Source organism: Aythya ferina (genome assembly GCF_964211825.1).
Source record: "Aythya ferina genome assembly, chromosome: 6".
NCBI lineage: Eukaryota > Metazoa > Chordata > Aves > Anseriformes > Anatidae > Aythya > Aythya ferina.
The window spans coordinates 5,773,529-5,793,526 of record NC_140303.1 but is presented as its reverse complement, the minus strand read 5'-3'; the positions used below and the strand labels follow the sequence as shown (position 1 = coordinate 5,793,526).

The 19,998-nt window shown below is 45.2% G+C and overlaps 1 protein-coding gene and 1 long non-coding RNA gene across 5 annotated transcripts in view; both read right to left on the bottom strand.

Annotated features, from left to right (window-relative positions):
• Window positions 1–19,998, bottom strand: part of TMEFF2 (transmembrane protein with EGF like and two follistatin like domains 2) — a 321,829-nt gene that overhangs the window by 47,725 nt on the left and 254,106 nt on the right. The window lies entirely within an intron of this gene.
• On the bottom strand, window positions 17,912–19,555 carry LOC311438841. The gene is made up of 2 exons (XR_014694355.1): window positions 19,442–19,555; window positions 17,912–18,516 (listed from the first exon to the last, which is right to left on the bottom strand). It is a non-coding gene; the product is annotated as an uncharacterized lncRNA (long non-coding RNA).

Sequence of the window (19,998 nt, the reverse complement as noted above, 5' to 3'; positions counted from 1 at the left end):
CCCTGGACAAGTTACTTAGCCTCTGCCCTGTTCCCTGCTTTGTAAAATGGGGAAAAATGACATTTCCTGATGATCATAAAAGGAAAAAAGAAGAGGTTTTGCCCTATTTATAGAAGTCTGCTCATCTTTACATCCATAATGTTCATCTGCAGAAAGAAAAGGGGAAACTCAGAAAACACACTTTGGATTTTTGTTCAACTGCAGGCTCTATAGGGAGGGTTTGAGATGTGTGTTTTCTCTGTCCTCCAGTGACTGAGGAACTTGCTAGGCTCGCATCTTGTACAAGCTGATGTACAAGAGTGGACAAGGTGTCGGAGTGCCATTGCCTCTCCACGAGGCAATGCACACCATCAGCATCTCCATGGCCATGTGTGTGATCCTGAACCTACTGCACTGAGGAGCTGACGCTGCTGCTGCCATACAGCTCCTCCCCACTTCTCTGCAGCTGCATCCATGCCTGGGTTTTTCATTGATTTCTCCCTCCCTTCTTTTTTTTTTTTTTTTTTTTTTTTTTTTTTTTTTTTTAAATATGGAGAAATCTTTTTCTGGAGACACAACTTTGACAGCCATTCTTGGCAGAGGATTTCCAGTGGGTAAGATATTAGGCAGGAAACACGATCTGGATTTATCAAGTCACGTTGCTTCTCTGTGCCACAGTTTCTCTATCTGTAAAAGGGGAAGAGAATTTGGCAGGCACTCTGGGAGCTGTAATGAATAACTGTACAAAGGGACCCACAGGCAGAAGACTTCTTGTGACAGCCAGGCACTCCTTACCTACCAGGAATATGACAACTGCTCCAATCCACGAGCCTGAGAACATGTTCTTAAGGAAAGGAGCAATCACTTCTTTATTTTGTTATTCTGCAAATCACTTCCCTCATAATTAAAAACATATAATTAAAACCGCTTCCTTTTAATTAAAAGCAGGCGCCCTATTTTTTTCCTCCCTGTAATGCTTCTACTTATAATAACCTAGCGGGGTTGGTTTGACCAGGGACTTCACACGGGTCCGCATCGCTAACTGAGCAAAATAGCTACTTAAGTCATTAAAATATATAATTTGAAAGATTCAGCAGTCTGAATAGAAGGAACTGATTTCGAAGGGAACATCCACAGTAAGGCACAATGCAGTTCTGAATTTGCATGAGAAAATAACAGGTAGCCCCCCCCCAATGTTTTACAAAGAAGCTCTGCACCCAGCATGCCAATGTACATGCTGTCATTGTATGTCCAAGCATGCAGCAGCCTTCATTAAAAAACACGTTTCTCTCTCTCACCTCTGTCCTCAGTATCTACAGATAATATTATTATTTACATTTCCTTCAGGTGTGTTTTCTCTTCCTCCACAAACATACACACCCGCATGAGAGCCCCCACCCACAGACCGACAGATGCAGAGGTTTGTTTTCTGCATGCTGTGCAGGTAAGTGCCTTGATAAATCTGGGCATCTTAGAGTTATTTTCCCAATATTCCCTGCTGCTTCTTAGCTTGAGGACTAGTGGATGCTTATTTTCTAAGGTGACTCTTTTTCCTTTTTTTTATTCCTGGCTGCGCTTGCTGATTTACACTGCCTTTCATATCTCAACTGAAAAAAAAAAGAAATGTTAGTGGGAATAATACAAATTCTGGATTCCTCTTGCTAAAAATAAAACCAGTACGATTCTTTGTTCTCACCCAAGTTAAAAAGTTCTCATATTAGCAACTGCTGAGGTTTAACACCAGGACCCTGCCTGAACGTGGCAGGCTCCTGGGGAGCTAATTGCTGAAGCCCGCTGCTTATTACTCACGCAGCTGAGCCACGTTAAGCTGCGAGTTCCTATTTGTCTTAGCAAGATTAGCAACTTGCAGAGTTCAAGGGAACGCGCTAACATGGGTTAGCAGGTCACTAACATTATCTGAAAGTCACTTCAGAGACGATCTCACTCTGCTAAGCAATACAAATTCCTTAGCTGGGACACAATTTACAGAGTCAATGGGCTGTGGTAACCACAACAGCTCCTGTTTAAATCATTTGGTCCTTTTCTGGCATTCTCACTGCACTCGGATCAGATAGTTGGGATTTCCAAAACATCTGTATTGTTTGCAAGCCATACAAGAAAGAAACCGCCCTTGAGAGATGTTGCTTTGTTTCTGTAGGTGAAAAGCTAGATTGAAAGTATCATTGATACATCGGTCTGACTCTGATTATCTCCTGTAGTATCGGGAGAAATCCAGAAGCCTCAGCCTGGCCACCCCTGTAGGCACCTCTTTTTCTTCATACTTCCATCTCTTTGAGTCTAGAGTCTTCTGTAGACTCTGTAGGGTCTTCTGAGTGCTGAGCCCAACTAACACACCTTGGGCTTCTTAGCCAACGTGTTTGCAAGACCCAGCATCTGCAGGAATTCATGACGTAAAGACACCCTAAGTCGGGCTTTTATGGCCACTGCAGTCCATGTGCTGCACATCTCTGTACGCGACCCAGCTGGCAAGCAGCTGTAAGGACAGCTCAGTCCTTCACAACCTCTCTTTCCCTGACTGCAAAAAAAGTCTCCTGTCAGGGCGGGTTTTTACAGATTAACTTTGCACTATGGCAATTATAAGTAATGACTGTCAGCATTCTGGGCACGTGCAGAAATTATGCCAGAATTAATACTTGACTACTAGACTCATCACAGCGGGACGTCTTTGCTCTCGCTGAAAGAAGAACTTCAAATGAAAGTGCTCTAGATCACTCTGACAGGATATCCACTTGTTTTGAGCTATAAAATCTAGGCAATAACAAGAATCACATGAAGATGAGGGGCAATGGCTGTTTGTGTGTTTTGGAGTGAAAAACAAGGTGCAAATTAAAATGTGGAGGAGGAGGAGGATGATCATCTCCAGAGCAGCTGAGGCGATCCTGTCACATGCTGCAGTCTGAACGCGATTGCTCTGGACAGGTGACAAGGAAGAGCAGACAACGTGAGAAAGCTCTGAGAAACAAGGGCAGGCAACCAGGAGAATTTACTAAACGTGTTAGAACAAACACTACCTGCACCTCCACCAAACAGCTAAAAACACCTCATGGATGAGGCCAATAAAAGCCCAGATGCTGCAAGCGACTTCTTTCTAATCAATAAGTCTTTTTTCCTGAAAGCATTAGCTCAGTCAAAACCTGCAAAGTGAGAAAAATGAAGGGTGTGAAGCAGGGGGTGGACTCACGAACGGCTCTGCTCTCGAAGCCTGGCAGAGGCTCAGAACGACATTATGGTCAAAATGAAAGGAAAATGGTCTACTGTGTCAGTAATAAATCCCAGCTCTGACACGTCTTGTTCTGCTTTACTCCTGCTGTCTGGCTCCATCTCAATAAATACAAATTTACTATCTCTCTTTCACACACACAAACACGCTGGCGAAATTACTTATCGCATGAGGGAGCCGCGTCTCTGCCCGGCTCGGGACCCGACTCAGAACTTCTCAAGGAGACCCGAGATCTTCTCCCCCACGTCCACAGGCGCTGACTGCATCGGTTTCTCCATGCCACCAAGGGTCACTCCTTGAAACCACCTCTCTGCCATCGATGGGCAGGTTATTTAAGCAGTGCCAAGCTTGTGCCGTAGCTCAGCTGGCTGCCCAGAAAACCCGATGGCGTTTTGCAGGGCTGATAGTGCTTTGGGTGCCTTCACGTTGCCATTCCCAGCAGGGAACGGTTGGAGGGCTGAGTTCAGCACGATGCACATACCTAGCGAGGTTTTCAGGGTGGAACTGGATGTATCCAGCCAGCCTGGACTGCTGATAAAGTCTGTTCTTATCTTCTTGCTAAAGACCATGCAGATACAGCCAGGCACTGCTTTGATGCCAATCAGATTCAATTTGCAGTGTTTTCCAGCTCTCATACATCTGCTGTGACTCGCAGGTTATATATTTTCTTAAACTCACAGCTGGTGGATTATCTCCATGTAGAAAGATCTCAGTTTCTACATGTATTTGTTTTGAAAGGTATGACTAAGCTTTAGGGCTGTGGAGAAAAAGCTAGTGAGCATAATAAATACCAGAAACTATCAAGTTTATCATTTCTGAAACTCGTTATTTTTATGGGGCTGATTCACGTTTCTGCAGTCATGTGCAATGCTGCGTTTCTGCTGAACAGGAAAAAAGCGCTTCTGAACCAGAGCTCGCGCTGTGCTGAGTTCCCCTGCACTTTGTGCTACCAGCTCCGAGTCTACCATGGATACAGTATAATTTGTACAAGAAAACAGAGCCTGAGATGTGCCTCGGGTTCAGTCAATAACTAGTGTAAAAATTGCTTTGCATTATCTCTGAGCACTGCTGCTCTCTCTGCTTCCATCTTTATTTTTTACCTCCTATCTTGCTTTCTGTCCTGCCTTTCTTCCCATGATCTTTCGGCTTCTTTCCTTTCCCCAACTTTTCAGTTTCCTTTCGACGCGGAAACTAAGCCGTAATCTCTAAGCTTTTCACTAAATGACACAAAAAGCATTCAGAGAAAACCAGAGGCAAGCGCCCAGCCGCTTACCAGCTGCCTCCCATGAGCTCAACACCAGGTGCCCTTTGGCTAACGCCGAGGAGTAAACCTCTGGTGGCCTTCTGCTGGCTGCCCACTCCATGAGGTGACCGGACACGAGGTGACAGGACACTCGTGGGTATCATCAGGCTCTCGGCACCTACCTGGGAGCCTCACTGTTGACCAAAGCCCAGTTTGGGATGATCCTGAGTAAACTCCTCTTTGGCTTTTCCTTTTATTTACACGTCTGAGCTTAGCGACTTGAAGACAGGAGTCTGATGAAATAACGGGGGAATTACCATTTACAATTTCCACTTCTCCTCTTTACTGAATAATAAGAAAGTGGCTTGACAATACACATCCTTGGTTTCAGAGGAGCAGAATTGCTCCTCTGCATCTACCTGATTGCAATCCTCTCCTTTCAGTGGGCGCAACTGGAGGTCTCCAAGAGCACCTGGGTCAGGACACGATCCCCAGCAGACCTCTGTAGGGATTTGCCTGTATTTGCACAACCGTAGCCAGGAGAGAATATGTTCAATTCTTACTCAAAGTTTATTTATTCTAAATAAACAGTATTTGCTTGCTTCTGTCTCATGCAGATCCCTGCTGCTCCCACGGTGCATTTGATAAAAAATTAAATATGATTAGTTGAGGCCAGTTTCTCCTAGCAAATATCTCTAATGGCGTTTCAAAAGGAATGGCTCATTGAATAAAATCCTATTGTAAGCTTTCTGAATGCTGACATGAAACAGCTGTGATTATTGCACCCTTGTGCGGTCCCTCTACAAAATGTGATGTTTGCCTGGTGCATGTGGGATGCCAACATCTCAGATTTATGAAGGTGTGCGATGACCAGCTCTGACAGTATTTGCCAGCTTGAGGAAGAGGAGGTTCATTTAATTTTGCCAAGAGCTTCCTCTCATAAGCAGCACTGAGCAAAAAGCCAAATAGCACGCGGGGACTATTCATCTTTGCCTTGCATTAATTTAATTTTAAAGAGAAATCACTTCCTTGCAGGAGAATTTAAGGAATAGAGGCAGCTTGTTGTAAACACGCCTGCGATGCTGCCAAAGCTTTTGTGGCACCAGTCCCTGCTCTCGTGTATTGCAACATGCCCAACAGCACGAACAAAGCAACCGAGTGGACATGCCCACAGCTGGATGGATGCAATACGGCGGGTCACCAATCAAGGCTGTTATTAAAGGGCCCGGGAGGAGATTACTACAGTCCTAATTGCAAGGACCAGATGATTCATCAGAACGGAGGAGAAACAGAAAAAGATGTCTGATTCCTCCCTCAGGTAGACTAGCCTGGCTGCACAGATCATTAAACCCCAGCGCTGTGTCGAGGGAGATGGGAAGCTGCAGTTGAGGAACACAGCCAATATCATAACACCTCTCTTATTGTCAGGAAAATATCCCTCAGAGGCTACGCAGAAGGAGGATCAAGCCTGAGCTTTTTGAGGCCGACTGGCCCCATGTGCCAGAAGGGAGGGGAGCTGGCCAGGCTCACAGCCCCCTTCACCCCTTCTCGATGGGGAAGGAAAAAAAAGAAGGAAGGATCCAACCCATGGTTTCACAAAGCCTATAATAAGGAAGCCCCAAATGGGTGATGTGACTTTCCAGGACTTCTTGCACTGAGAAGTGCTTCTGCCAGCTTCCTGCCTGGTGGAAAGATTAACAGAAGACTTGAATTTGAAGCTGTACAGCTACTCAGCTTTCAAGAATCCCAATGAAAGGAACAAAGATAATGCCTAAAAGAGCTGTCTAGCATTCACTTGGTGACTACTTCAGTTTTAAGGTCTTTGTTGCTTTGCTATTGATTTAAGTCTGTGTATCCTTTTGAATATTAGTGTGGCTAGCAAGATAGCAACATCATACATAAAAATGTTCTTTATTCCAGAACAGATGAAACTCCCAGTGGTAAAAGAAGATTTAGGCATCTCTGAAGATTTCTTATCACTGTGCAACATAACTCTCTAATGGTTCAGTGCCTTGGAGGGTCATCTGAGATCACTTATCACATAAATCAAATAGGTGGCAGGCTATAAGAGCGGAAGCCTATAGCAATTTCATGTCTTTGCTCGCAGACATCAAATCTATCTTTTAGGCAGACTATAGAGGAGATAATATGCCACTCCATTTAAGCCATTGAAGAAACCCAAATCTGGGTATTAACCAATTTTACAAAGCTGCTTCCAGTCTTGACTGCACCACAATTATCTTGGGCTTTAAATCCCAAAACGCGGCCCAGAGAAGCTGGGCCTGGCTCTAACTGACACAAAGGCTTCTGTAAATCACTGGCAATGGAAGGTGGTGTCACAGCGAGCCAAAGTCCAATTTATTTTAGGTCCATTTACATAACCAGGGTGGTGTAAAGTGGCTCTAAGGTAAAAATGAGCTGGGCCTACCTTTCACTGAGCTCGAGAAGAGAGTGGCTTTCTTCATTCGCTCCACTTTTCTTCTAATTTATATTAATTTCTGTATGTTTCTGTGGTGCTCGTGCAGGTTGGGCACGCGCAGCCCGGGGGCTGAGCAGCAGAGGAGGCATGTGAGAAGCTCACACTCCACAATGGGGCCTCAGAAGGAAACCAGCAGCCAAAAACTGTGCTCAGCAAGGCTGTACCCTCTTGGATAGGAGCCACCAGAGATGGGTTTTCAGCTCCTTCTTCCCCCCACCAGCTCCATCACCAGCCTGTATACAAACAGCAGGCCCCAATCCCCCCCAGCCCAGTTCCTGGCCCAGAATAACTCCAGATTTCTGCAGGCACGCTCCCTGCTCCTTTGTTTTCACCTCTGAGCTAAACTTTCTACACTATCTAAACTTTCACAACCAGGGCTCATCCCTGTGTTTGCTCATTCTCTGTAAGTGAAGGTAGTATGAGGGGGACTGCAGAGTTTCCGAGTGCTGCAGAAGATACAGGATTTATGCAACACAGATCCCATCTTTTCAGTAACCTTGGCCTTCAACAAATACAAACACGTGTTACAGCAGTTAATGGTGTGAAAACGTCCAGCACTAAGATAGCCTTTCGGGATAAATGGGAAAAATCAGCAGAACCATGTGCTGGCAGCCTGAGCAGAAAGGCAAGGGATCTCCTGCGTGGCACAGTCTCTGCTGGAAGGGTGGCAAAGGTTTAGGAGAAGCAGCCTCCCCAAGCCAGCTGTGTGGATGAATTGGGGGATGCCATTTTTGTGCTGGCAACTAGAATTTATGTAACTGCATACAGGAAAAAAAACCCAGCCCCCTACAATCAGGGCAAACAGGACGAGCGCGACATGTCAATCTCAGCCCCACTACGAGAAGCAGGGAGCAGGGGCTGCAAATCCATTTACACCAGAACAGCATTGCCCCCCGAGTGTAATTTTACAGATGTGGTTATGATAGGGGGGAGCCATATGGCACAAAAGGTTTAAACATTTAATTTCACTTTGTTTTAATACGCTGCATATACAGAAATTTGGAAGCCCAGCAGGAAAATGCCAGATTTCATTCACACTTAGTCGTGATTAACCTCTATGAGCTCGCCCAGAGTTCTGTCATCTGCAAAGTCATTCAGGCCATGGAGGATGCGAACGCCCTGAAATTTCTGCTCTGGCTAGGGCACAGCAGCTGCCCCCAGGCACAGCCAGTGCCCCAGAAGGGGCCGTGGGGAGATCATGGTCTGGGCAGACTTTCCTTGCACATCTCCTCCAGTAACTTCTTGGCACTGCACGGGTTGGGTCCGGAGCAGCCTGGCAGCAGCAGCAGCCCGCCGAGCAAGTGGCTGGTAGGTATCAGGCTCTGCAAATATGCTCCTTCTCATTAATATTGATTCACGCACACAAACACTTTAGCTATATTCGCTGATTGCATTACCATTGCAGAAGTGTAATTAACAAATTAAAAGGGAGGACTGTGATCCAGTTTAATTTGGGGAAAATCTTTATTTAAAAAACGAGTCTGGTGTTTGAGGATCATTCCCCTTCGGTATTCATTTCAGTGCCTTGGACATGGTTGACGAGAGGTGCTTCTGTAAGACGAAACGCATCCAGAGTGCGCTGCAGTACTGACATAGGCAGGTGTATAAAGAAGCACCAAGACAAAATGCCACAGGTATCTGGGGGAGGAGGGAAGGGAGAAAACCTCTGGCACTTGCTGCCATTCTAGAGGCTTACGTGATAAAATAAATCAGCTCTGCTAAGTATCGGGACGTTTGCAGGAGCAGTCAAAAGTCCCGAGGAGCAGCTGCACTGCTCTTCTCTCCCCAACCAGCTGAGCTCACCTGGAAGAATGGCTAGGAAATGATGCCTTCCTCCCCTCCCATCTCCTACAAAAACCACCTTTCAGGTGATCTAATATTATGAGAAACCATAATCATTAAGGATTGATCATGCTAATATAATTTTCTGGATGGCTTATTAACCTACTAAGACATGTTTTTTCTACTTCCCTTCATTAGCGACAGCAATAATTAGGTAAGGCCAGAGTAGCAAAATTGATCACATGCTACTGCCGAAGGGGACAGAGAATGTATCATGCACATTTAGCATAATGTTCTCCAAACTCCAGATGCATTAATTATATTTAGTAACACTGCTATTTTCCACCTTTGATAGAAGGAATCCATTAAGGTAGGTATTGTAGAACAAAGGCTTATTTTGCTCCTGTTCCAAAATTGAGTGTTTTTTCTTTTTTCTTTCTTCTTTTTTTTTTTTTTTTAAATAGTTCACGGCATGAAATGAAAGGGGAGAAGAAAGCATCCTTGTGTCGAAGACCCACCGATACTACACCCTTTTCTTTATCCAGCCCTGGCTGGCAGAGCCCAGGTGAGAGCAGGAGGGCCATGGGACTTGCGGCTGGGAAAGGCAAAAGGCAGGCTGCCACCAGCAGCCTCCAGGGCCCCTTTCCTCATGCCTCTGGGTGGGCTGCGGACAGCCCACATCCCACCTGCCAACCCTGGGCACCCCAACCAAATGCCTGCAGGACATTCAGGTGGTCCCAGGCCGGGCTGGATGGGGCTTGGGACAGCCCGATCCAGTGGGAGGTGTCCCTGCCCATGGCAGGGGTTGGCACGGGGTGGGCTTTAGGGTCCCTCCCAGCCCAAACCTTCCTGAGGTTCTGCGATCCCACGAAAACCACTGCACGAACTTCTGCGAACCACCACACTGCCCTGCTAGCATGGGGAGCTCATGTAAGCATGAGATCGACAAAGGAAATGCAGCGATGATGAATTTTTACATCTCTTTTTTTTTAACGTTCTAGCAGCTGGCTTTCCCTGAGCTCTCTCCCCATGTAAGCAGTAAGCAGCTTTCTGGAGATAAAAGCATTAAAGGGAGCTGAAAAGAGTTGACATTACAAACTTGGCACTCCGATGTCACGCTGCACAAACAGCGAGAGGGAGGATCTGCCAAAGCGAAAGCCAGAGATAATATGAAAAGCATAAAACCAACATATTGACCTTATTTAAGCCCAAACAGTTTAACACTGGGATATTTAACACAAAAATGTTGAAACCGCTCTTCCGCACGCACACGGATGTTTTCTTCAAATACGCAATTGACTTGATATCTGCAATCCCCCTCTTCAGATGCAAAACCCAAAATAATGATTATATCAGTCACTGCTTAATACATTCAACTGTGGCCCTGATTTCCATGCCTGAATGGTCATTTACATCTCATTACCCGCAACGCCTCCCCCTCCGATTTTTCTTTCTAAATAGAGCAATGCATTTCAAGTTGTCATTTTAAAACAAAAACGCTTGAAAGGGGGACTTTCATTTCTCGCTATCTTATCTGTGCTCTTCGCAGCTAATAGACCAGAATATTAAACCGGGAAATTCTCGGGGTGTGTGGCAACTACTACAGCGAGGAGATCTCAGCGAAGAGGCAATTATCGAGGGATTTTGCTCAACTTTGGAACTGCAGATAAACACGAACAGAGAAGCTGGAGCAAACCAACCAGAAGCAAAGCAGTAATTATAGTATGTTCTGCTATTTTCCTAGCACATGCCCTCACTGGGGGCAGGACTAGTTCCACGCTGGAAAAATCAGTGGGCACAAGGGGCGGCTAGAAGCTCGCCACGCATAAATTACTCCTTTTCAATTAACACTGCCCAGGCCCACAACAGAGGAAAGATTTATTTTTTTTTTCCTCCTCCCGCTACTTTTCAAGTAATTTTCTGCTATGTTTAATTGGGAAATTTCTCTACAGAAGGGAATGTGATAGAAGATTAATTCTCCATCTTCTCCCCCGCTGTGTCAGTACGCACAAGCGGACGCTATAAACCCCACTTAAATACGATGAGGGCGATGGAGCACGGAGCTCCTTTCGAGAGGTCGCGTCCACAAACCGTAGATCTCATTCCGAAACAACAGAAGCGAGGTAGAAAATGGGATCTCGCCCTAGTGCCGGGCCACAGAGGAGCGATTACGAGAGCTTCACGGCGCGAGGGGTCACTGCGCCGGCTGCGAGGGTTTGCTGCCACGCCGCGGGATGAGGAATGGCACCGCCACCAGCACTGATGCTCTGGGTCTCTTTCTCCCGTTCGCTGCTAATAATTAGCCCTCCAGTATTCGCGCCCTATTTTACATCTTTTATGCCACGTACGAGACAGCAATTAAACAATAAATAATGAAATGTTCGCTGGCAGGCAGCGTAGTAGAGCTTTTTTTTTCCTGAGCGAACAGACAAAGGGTGCAAGCTGTATTTGTTTTTAATGAACAGTGAAGGGAACAAGCTATTTACCCCGAGGACTTCAACTCCTATGAATGGTCTACTGCCGTCAGTGCTGAGAATATCGGGTTTACGCTTTGCTTTTCTTAAATTGAAATCCAAGGCAGAGTAAGAACAATCAGTTAGGGGAAGCTCAGACCTACAAGATAGTGGGACTTGCAAGACACTAGCCTTTGACGGAGAGGGTAAGCAGTTTTCTCCCAAGTTTTATTAACGGAGTGGCTGAACATCAATACAGAAAATGCACAAACCATTTAGAGGAGGAAATGCAGACGTGTAGCCAGGTAGAGGCTGGGAGCCCTGCTCACTGATAATCTAGGGCCTTGTTTTAATATGACAGAAGCTGTCAGTCTGCTCCTGGGGACAAGTTGGGTCAAAAGAGGACAACTGGAAGAAATAATAGTAATAAAAAAAGTGTAATGCAGAAGAAACTCCATTCTCCCTTTCATTTTGCACTTTCAAAAATAAACCAACATTTTGGCTAGTCCACTGTCTGTTGATTCCCTCCCATTCTGACTTGTTTATAGGGCATGCTCACCCTGCCCTGCTTGACACCGGGCTGGTTTCATGTAGAGAAATGCTCCAGCCTTTAAGAAGGGGCAGCCACTTTAGCAGAGTCCAAGGGAGAGCCACCAGGGCGAGGTGACTCAGAAAAGGACTTCCACGGTGAGCTCAGGGGAATGGAAATTTTTCACTTTGGGAAAGAGAAGACTGAGAAGCGACTAGTCATCTGATATAAAAAGGAACGTTAAAAAGGCTGCTATAAAAAGAAGGATAATCAATTGTTCTCCACATCCAGCATTTCTGAGACAAGAGATAATTGATTTAATTTATGGCAAAGGAGATTTAAGAGAGATATTAGGAAAAAAAGTCTTTCCCACTTCTAAGGACTACCAGGTACTGGACGAGGATGCAGAGGAAGGAAACCTGTGTGCTGCTCTTCTGAGACTGCAGAGCTCAGCGAGGAACAGGCTGGAGAAACAGCAGACTTGAGAGCGATGGATTAGATGATCAGGTGAAGCCGCTTCCAGAACGATATATCTACTATTTTATGATCCATTTTCTGCAGGTTAGGCAAGGGCTAACTGTGTACTCCACATGATTGAGTCTTGTACAAATTCTCATTGAAGTCAAGGGGCATTTTTTGGTAACTTCATTAAAACGTCTTCACGTTGGCTGGCTCTGTGATGTCTGCCCAGGCATGGGGCCAGTATATATCTTTGCATGCTTTCCACAAGTTCCTGACTCCTGCAAATTCAGAGGACCAGGTAATGCCTAGGACCTCATGAACAAGCCTCCCCCTCTTCTGATCCTGAAAAAGCAGGGGAGCTGCCTTCCTCCCCCTGAAATGATTTTTTTAGATGTAATATGAAAATGTCCGTTTCCAGCTGACCAACTTTTTAGTTCCATTACAATCAACTACCTTTTAGAGAAAAGGCATAGAGCTCTCTTAATGGAAAACATTTTTAAAAATTTTGTTAAATGGATTGCAAAATCTATGTTAATATAGCAGTCCAGGTAGTGCACTGCACTTCCCCAGGCAGTCAGTGATGCATTTCCAGTGCTATCTCTTAGTTTATCTCTGAGGATATAAAACCCAGGAGCTGCTCCTCCTTGGGGTGAGGGTCACCCCAACACCTATCTGATGCCACCCATCAAGGACCTGGTGGCGGCTGTGTCCCCATCTGAAGGTGGTGGAGGGATCTGGCGGCTCTGAACCTGCGGGATGCAGAGCTGAGCATCTCGGAGCTGTGCTGCATCGTCTGTCCCCATAGCAAATCCAGCCTTTTGTAGCAAATCCTGTCTTCAAGGCTTCCTCAGGTGCTGGTGCTCGCAGCGAGTGCCCACACGGGCATGAGTTTCTCCCCTCCGTTTTCCTTTGTCAGGCCCAGAGCAGAATTATGGTTTATTTGCACAGTGATATGGTTGATTTGCACAGTGCCTTTCAGAAAGGAGCTGTAAAATGATGAATCAGAGGTCCAGACACAGCCATCTGTCACATCCAATAAGCATGCATGTGCCATGTGAATGCCTGGTCACTCCAGTAATTAGCTGCAAAAGCTGAATGGGCAATTTTCAGCCAGAAATGCATGAAATGTATTTTGATGCACAGAACAATTAGGAATGTGACATGCAAACTTCCAGATACCTTCACATTTTCTCTCCACTTAGCTCAGGAGGAACTCGCCCTCTTTAACCTTGTTAGTGCACGGGGGCACAGCAGGAGCCAGGCAAGGGTGAGCCGAATAAATCTCAACCAGGCAGTCTCTTTTTAAAATGCAACTTTTCCTTCCAGAAAAAACTCTTAGATAATGATGGAAAAATAGTCTGCAGTGAATTCTGATGAAAAAAAAAATAATATAAAAAAGATGGACCAGAATAATAAATGTGTCCTGTGCGACTGCTGGGAAAAATGAAGGGTCTGATTCAGGTCCTGTTCTAATCAACCGGCCTCCCTCCATTACCTCTGCTAACAATCACATTAAACCCTTTGTGTTTGGGTGAGTAGAGGCAGCAGATAGATAAGAGGCAAGGAAGCTCAGGAACTCAAATGGCAGCTGAGCGTCAGGCGGGTCACCTGAAGGCACTGCGATGCTCTCTGTGTGTACGTATGAATGCAGAGAGAACAGAGAGAGATGCACAGAGATGGTATGGATGTTATTTCAGCAGAGGGCCAAGCCCTGATTTTTTCCTCCTAAACAATGGAAGAGGGCATCTGGCCAAAAAAAACACCAACAAAACACACAGAAGGCAGCCATGTCCTTTAAGTGAATGGTAGATGTGGGTATGTCTCTTTGCAAAAGCCCTTTTGGAGTGGAAGAAATGTAAACATCCCCTAATTTAACCACTGCTTTCATGTACCTTATTTTACACGGAGTTGCCATAAACTATCCCCACAGTGTTTTGTTGTAATTACACGCAGTAAAAGGAACAACTGGGTAATTACCTCAGGCTCCGCAATAATATTTCCACATTAAAATGTAAGTACAAGGTGCACAGCTCGTCTCTGTGTTTTAACTGCAAGAAGAACAGAAGACTACTCATCTGAGAGAAAAAAAAAAAAAAAAACATGTATTAAGCTCTCTGCCAGGTCCAGGGCTGTCGTAATTTAGGCTGGGTGCCTGCCTTTGCTTAGAGCCCTGCTGCCAGCAACCCCTGGTGCCTCTGAAGGGCGCTCATCCTCCCTGGGCGTGCAAAGGCAAGGTTAAAAAAGCCCGTTTATGGGTAAGGAGAAAAGGAGAGGTGACAATTACAGATGTTCTGGGGGAAGGTGGCGCGGGATTATCCGTGTCTCAGGTCCAGAGGGTTGCCTCTCACGTTGAAGGATTTTCTGTCTTTCATGAGCTTTTGCGCTTCATTTAAGCCCTAAATAAAGCACAAATATCCCATGGGAATAAACTTTACTCTCTACCTGTCAGAATAATTTCCTACCTGAATTAACTGGTGGATGCACTTCAAAAATAGACACATCTTCTCCGTAGCATGATTACTTGCCTGCTTTATTTTCCCAGTGTCTTTTAGCTCTGCTTTTCCATTTTGGGTGCGAGGAGATTCGCGGTAATGGGCTGATGGGGTGAAGAATAAACACAGGCTCTGATTTTGTGCAACAGACACGAGCTGGTTTACAGAAAGCCCCGCAGGCACGGTTGTTTGCTAATAGCGCTCACCGGGGCTCCATGCCTGCCCGATTTCTTAGCACCTGCATGCTTTGCAGATATGTTTGTAATGAATTCTTTTAATGGGAATTTTGCATCCTCTGTTATCGGCCGGCATCAGGCAGGGCTATGCGAAGCCCCCCCAGTCCCGCCTGCCGGAGGCACGAGGAGGAGCCTTTAAAATGCCCCATCACGAACCTCATCGAGACAAACTTCAAAGATCAAAAATAGGAGGGGAGAAAAAAAAAAAAAAAAGCAGAAAGAAATGCCTTGAACACCCTGAGCCTGAACACCCGCATGGGAGCATTCGGAGACAACGGCGTTATTTCTGCACGAAAACAAAATTCACACACTTCGCATCCCCTGCGCTGTAAAGGACTTTTCAGGGGATAAAATATAATTGCTGAGCACATTGAGCATGATTGATCCCTCTGCATTTCCTGGTAATTACCCTGAAGAACAGCGTGCATTAGACACTCCCTGCTATCAGAAGCAGTGCCCAGGGTCGGGCGGTCAGGCTTACTAAAATACCGCCTGCAGCAGGTGACCTGCAAGGCGTATATGCATATCCTACTTAAGTGCATTTGGTTTTGTTCTTGGATTTGCATCTGATCAAAGGAAAACTTCTATAAAGCTATTCTACCACACCAAAAATAAATAGAACAGCATTGTTTTCTACTGGCTTCCACTTTTTTTTTTTTTTTTCTATTCAGTTGATTTACCAGCCTTTATAAAATGTATTTACAAACTCAACTGCATGTGTAGACTTGATTCTGGATTTTTACCTTTACAGAGCATCCATTTCCCCTCAAGAAGTGTAACTTTTTTTTACAATGTGTACCTTCAATTGACAACACAGATAGATTAACAGCAGTTGCTGCTTATCAGAAAGCTTCATCTCACCATTGGGTCGGGTACATACCTGTTCCCCCTTTTGGCCAGCACCATCTACACCTACTGACAGTCACTGCCTCTCCTGACAGGTCCAGAATAGTTTATTCTCGGTCTGAACTCATCCCTATTCAAATACAGGATCTGAGGCTGAAACCTATGACTATTTACCCAGTAGTACTACAGCTTTAACTCTTGCTTTGAATCCCATTCTTTCTCATCCTTCTAAAACAGTGACAAACCTAGGTGGACGTGTAAAAGCCGTCCCAAATTGCTTGTGCTCCTTCCACGTTGGCAAGGTAAGATGGTGCACCTGCTCTTTGCCTCTCCAATATCTGGCTCAGAACCCTTTCAAAACCAGCAGTGGTATTGAGCAGTTGAAAAATGTTGTGATCACCTGCACAAATCCCTGCCGGCTCATAAACACCCGTCTCTGTGAGCTGCTCTCCCCTCTTGCTCCAAATGGATGGAGCTAAATGGTTGAATCCGCCGAGCCCTGAATCACGTCAAAGACATCATTAACGAATGGACAAAACAACACAGGTCCTTCTAGGATGCATTCAGTTTCCTGTAGCCTGTGCGAAACCCAGGTGTTCCCATCCGTTCTCAGCACTCTCCTGGCTTGAGGGCTCAGACACTTGCCCACAGTCCAGTGACTGATTCACCCCGTGCCACTTTTTCTTCACCTTCTGCAGCCGGCGCCGTGCCAGCTTTGAAGGTTTGACCCCAAGTTCAGCATCTCAGCCCGGAGCAGAAGGCTTTCTGGCAGGTAGGGCAGATGAAGAAGCAACACAGACACTTTGCCTCTCCTGCTACAACATGCAGGAAGCAGTCACACAACACCAGGGCCTCCACCGTTGAGCTTTGGAAGAACCACGCTGGCGACACCAACGTTTCTGCCTTGCCCACCCAAACAAGACCACGTCTGCATCTTTTAGAAACACAAACTTACTCAGTTCAACTCTAAAGTTCACAAATGTCGTATTTTTAAGGCAATTCAGCGTACTGCAGCAATTTATCAGACAGCGCTGTACTGGCCGTGCGTCTGGGTAGCGGTTCGGACTCCAAGTGGCTGCTAAGGGCACAAGAACGAGGGTTAACGCCAGCCTTTAAAAAATAAATAGCAAACCCCACCTCTGTCTGTCACTCATTTTATAGACCTCAGCATTTCACGAGGCTGGGCGCATCGCTGTTTGAGCCTTGCGGGCTCAATTTGACCATTTGTACAAATGATGATACCTTGAGAAGGGAAGGAAAGTCACTGCGTTACAGAAGGGAGTTTGGCTGAGTGTCTTTAACATCTTTAAAATTCACCCTTGAATTCTTCGTTTACTTCTGGGGATGCGGGCAGGCTTCGGCTGCCACAGCAGCTTTTACTCAGCAGACAATAAAAAGGTGATCTTCTCCTCAGGGGCCTGCAACTTTCTTAATGTTTCATTACAAGCACATACAGCCAGCTTGCGGTGCACACAGTACAACTTGAAAGAGCTACAGGTCAAGGTATCTCACAGCAGAATATTACTGTGGGTTTAGCACTAATTCCAGCTTTATTCCTTTCCTAATTCCTGTATCACATCGCCTTATCTGCACAGATAGAGTCCCTTGAAGCGCACCTCCTTTGATGCACGGATGGAGGACTGCTGTCAAAAAATGTAAGATTTGCTTAGAAAATAAATCACGGCTGCATTTAGACCGCAGTCCACTCCAAACGCCTGACAGATTTCAGTGCAAACAAGCAAAGGCTCCCCTTGGTTGCCTTCAGAAGTTACATTGCAGACAAACCAGCAGTCCACCGGGGCCATGGATTTTAACCTCTTACGGTATTTCGAGGATGGCCACTGCCTCTCAAAGCTAACAGCACCATTATCAGCACAATATTTGCACACCGGGCAGCTAATTCCCCAACTGCCTGCGAGTATCAGTGTCCCTGAAGGGCGTACTATTGATCCACGGGGAGATTATGTTAGTTGCCTGGCTTTGGGAGATACGCGCCCGCTCGCAGCATCCTTGCAAAAAATGACTATACTAAACGAATGCTTTGCCTAAGTTTTCGGGAGCTCTTTAAGCCAAATCATAATGGTGCAAGACATAGATCTTTTGATGTCAAACCCTGTATGATTTTACAGCTGGCAACAAAGAAGATTTACATTTACAGGAGACAGCAACTTTCAGCCAGGAGGATTTCAAAGCACTTTATGAACCATCGTTTGAAACAAATAACGCTGAATAAAGACATTTCTGGGTTGAAATATAGCAAATATTGAGCAGAACTACTCAGCAGCTCAGGGTAAAAGGTGAAGAATACCCCATCCAATTGAGTGTGTGTGATGCAATTTTAGTTAGGCAGGATGCAATTACAGAAGTTGGAGCCTGGCCAAGCCACCAAGGTTAACTACTCCACTTTTTCAAAAAGTATCATGGGATTTTCTAATGACCACAAGTTAATGATGTTGTGTCTGAAAGTCAGCACCTCTCCCCTTACAGTGGCCTTTACAATCATTTAATAGCAACAGCCTGGTGTTGGACCCAAAGAGAAAATCCCAAATTGCTACTCCCGCTGTTTGAGAAATCAAAAATTTTCTCTTAGAAAAATAGGATTGGAAGACATCAAGCGAGTCAACAGATGCACTGGTCCCGCTCTCTAGAATCACAAGGAAGATCACACCTCTAGTCACCGCACTCATCTGGAGCCTACGAAGTTCAATACGCCTTCTTCCAGACTGACTTCAAAACCAGGAACACCATAAACATCATGCCTTTCACAAAAGGACCTGCACAGATATGTGATAAATTCAGCTTGGTAGCATCCTTCGCTACTTCAAGGTATAATATGGGTTGTGAACTTTGTGCTAACTTGCAATATGTACACTCTTGGACTGTGAAACAGAAGGATCTAAGATTAAATACACAACCATCACATCAGATTGCTATGGACTCTAATAGCAATTGATACATGGATTACTTAAGTAATAAAGGGACGCTGCTCCATTAATCCATCAAATCAGAGATACAATTAATTACATAGTAGGAACATGTCCCTATGCAACACAACGAAAAATCACTTGTGAGTCAAACGCGACTTTTAAAAAATTCATGAGATTGCATTAAACTTGCAGAGTTTAATACAATGAGTACAACATGAACCCGGTGTTCTTTGTACCACTTTGCCTGTCCTCAGCTACGAACACTGGGGTACAAATCTTCAGCTGAAAAAATGACAAGTAAGTCCCATGCAATTCTCATTTTATTTGCCACGCCTGCCCTTGAGTTTATCTCAGCCTATCCATTTCTTTTAAACCAACGCTTTCGGGCTGCTCACTCAGACAAGCGATGACCTGTGCTTTCATTTGTTTGTTAGACAACTCATTACAAATAAAACACAGAATTTAATCTTGGTAACAAATGGTACTTGCAACAAGAAGCACAGAAATCCCAAAGGCATGCATAATCTTCCACTGAGATCTTGAATATTGCCCATGTGGACTAACCCATCAGGTACTCCTAGGTGGTGAACATACGTAGCATCACCGCTACCTGATACAACAATTATACGGGTCAACAAGCCTTGGGAATCACAGCCATGATTTTCCAAAATCAACGGAGGTTTTGTTGTTAACCTCTGCGTGCTCTGACCTTCACGTACCAGATTAGGACAGCTTACCACCAGGGAACCCAGCCAGCTCATTGCCCATGTACCTTGTTGAGCACTGATCTGATCGGTTAAATGAGGTATTATGACTGACCTTTTAGAAAGTTCTCTATTTTGCCTTTCTTTTGCAGGCTATTAGATAAATAAGTCACAACAGCCTCTGGTAGCCTGGCCTCAAAAAAAAACAGCACTCTAAACCAAAGGCAAAATAAATCAGTCTCGGAGAAGCTGGGGCAATTTCTCAGGTGGAATGAATCAGAGCTCCTCTGCCAGCCAGGAAGACCTCAGCTGTTATCAATGCACCTCACACCTTGCTCATAGGATCCATCTTTTGGTAATTCATTAAATACTACGCAAAGCATACAATAGCTTTGCCACTTGTAACACTTAGCACATTATATTGTCTTTTGCCAACAGTTACTTTTTCTGGGTGCCATCATCAAACTTGCAGTGCTAATGAGAACTTAATGGAACTGAGATTAACATTGAGTTTGCCGGAATTTCACATTTTCACACTTTATAACGTTATTAATAAATGGTTCTTTGAGTTCTCACTTGTTTAATTGTTTGCAGGTGAAACAGTAAACCTGATCTTTGCTCTTAC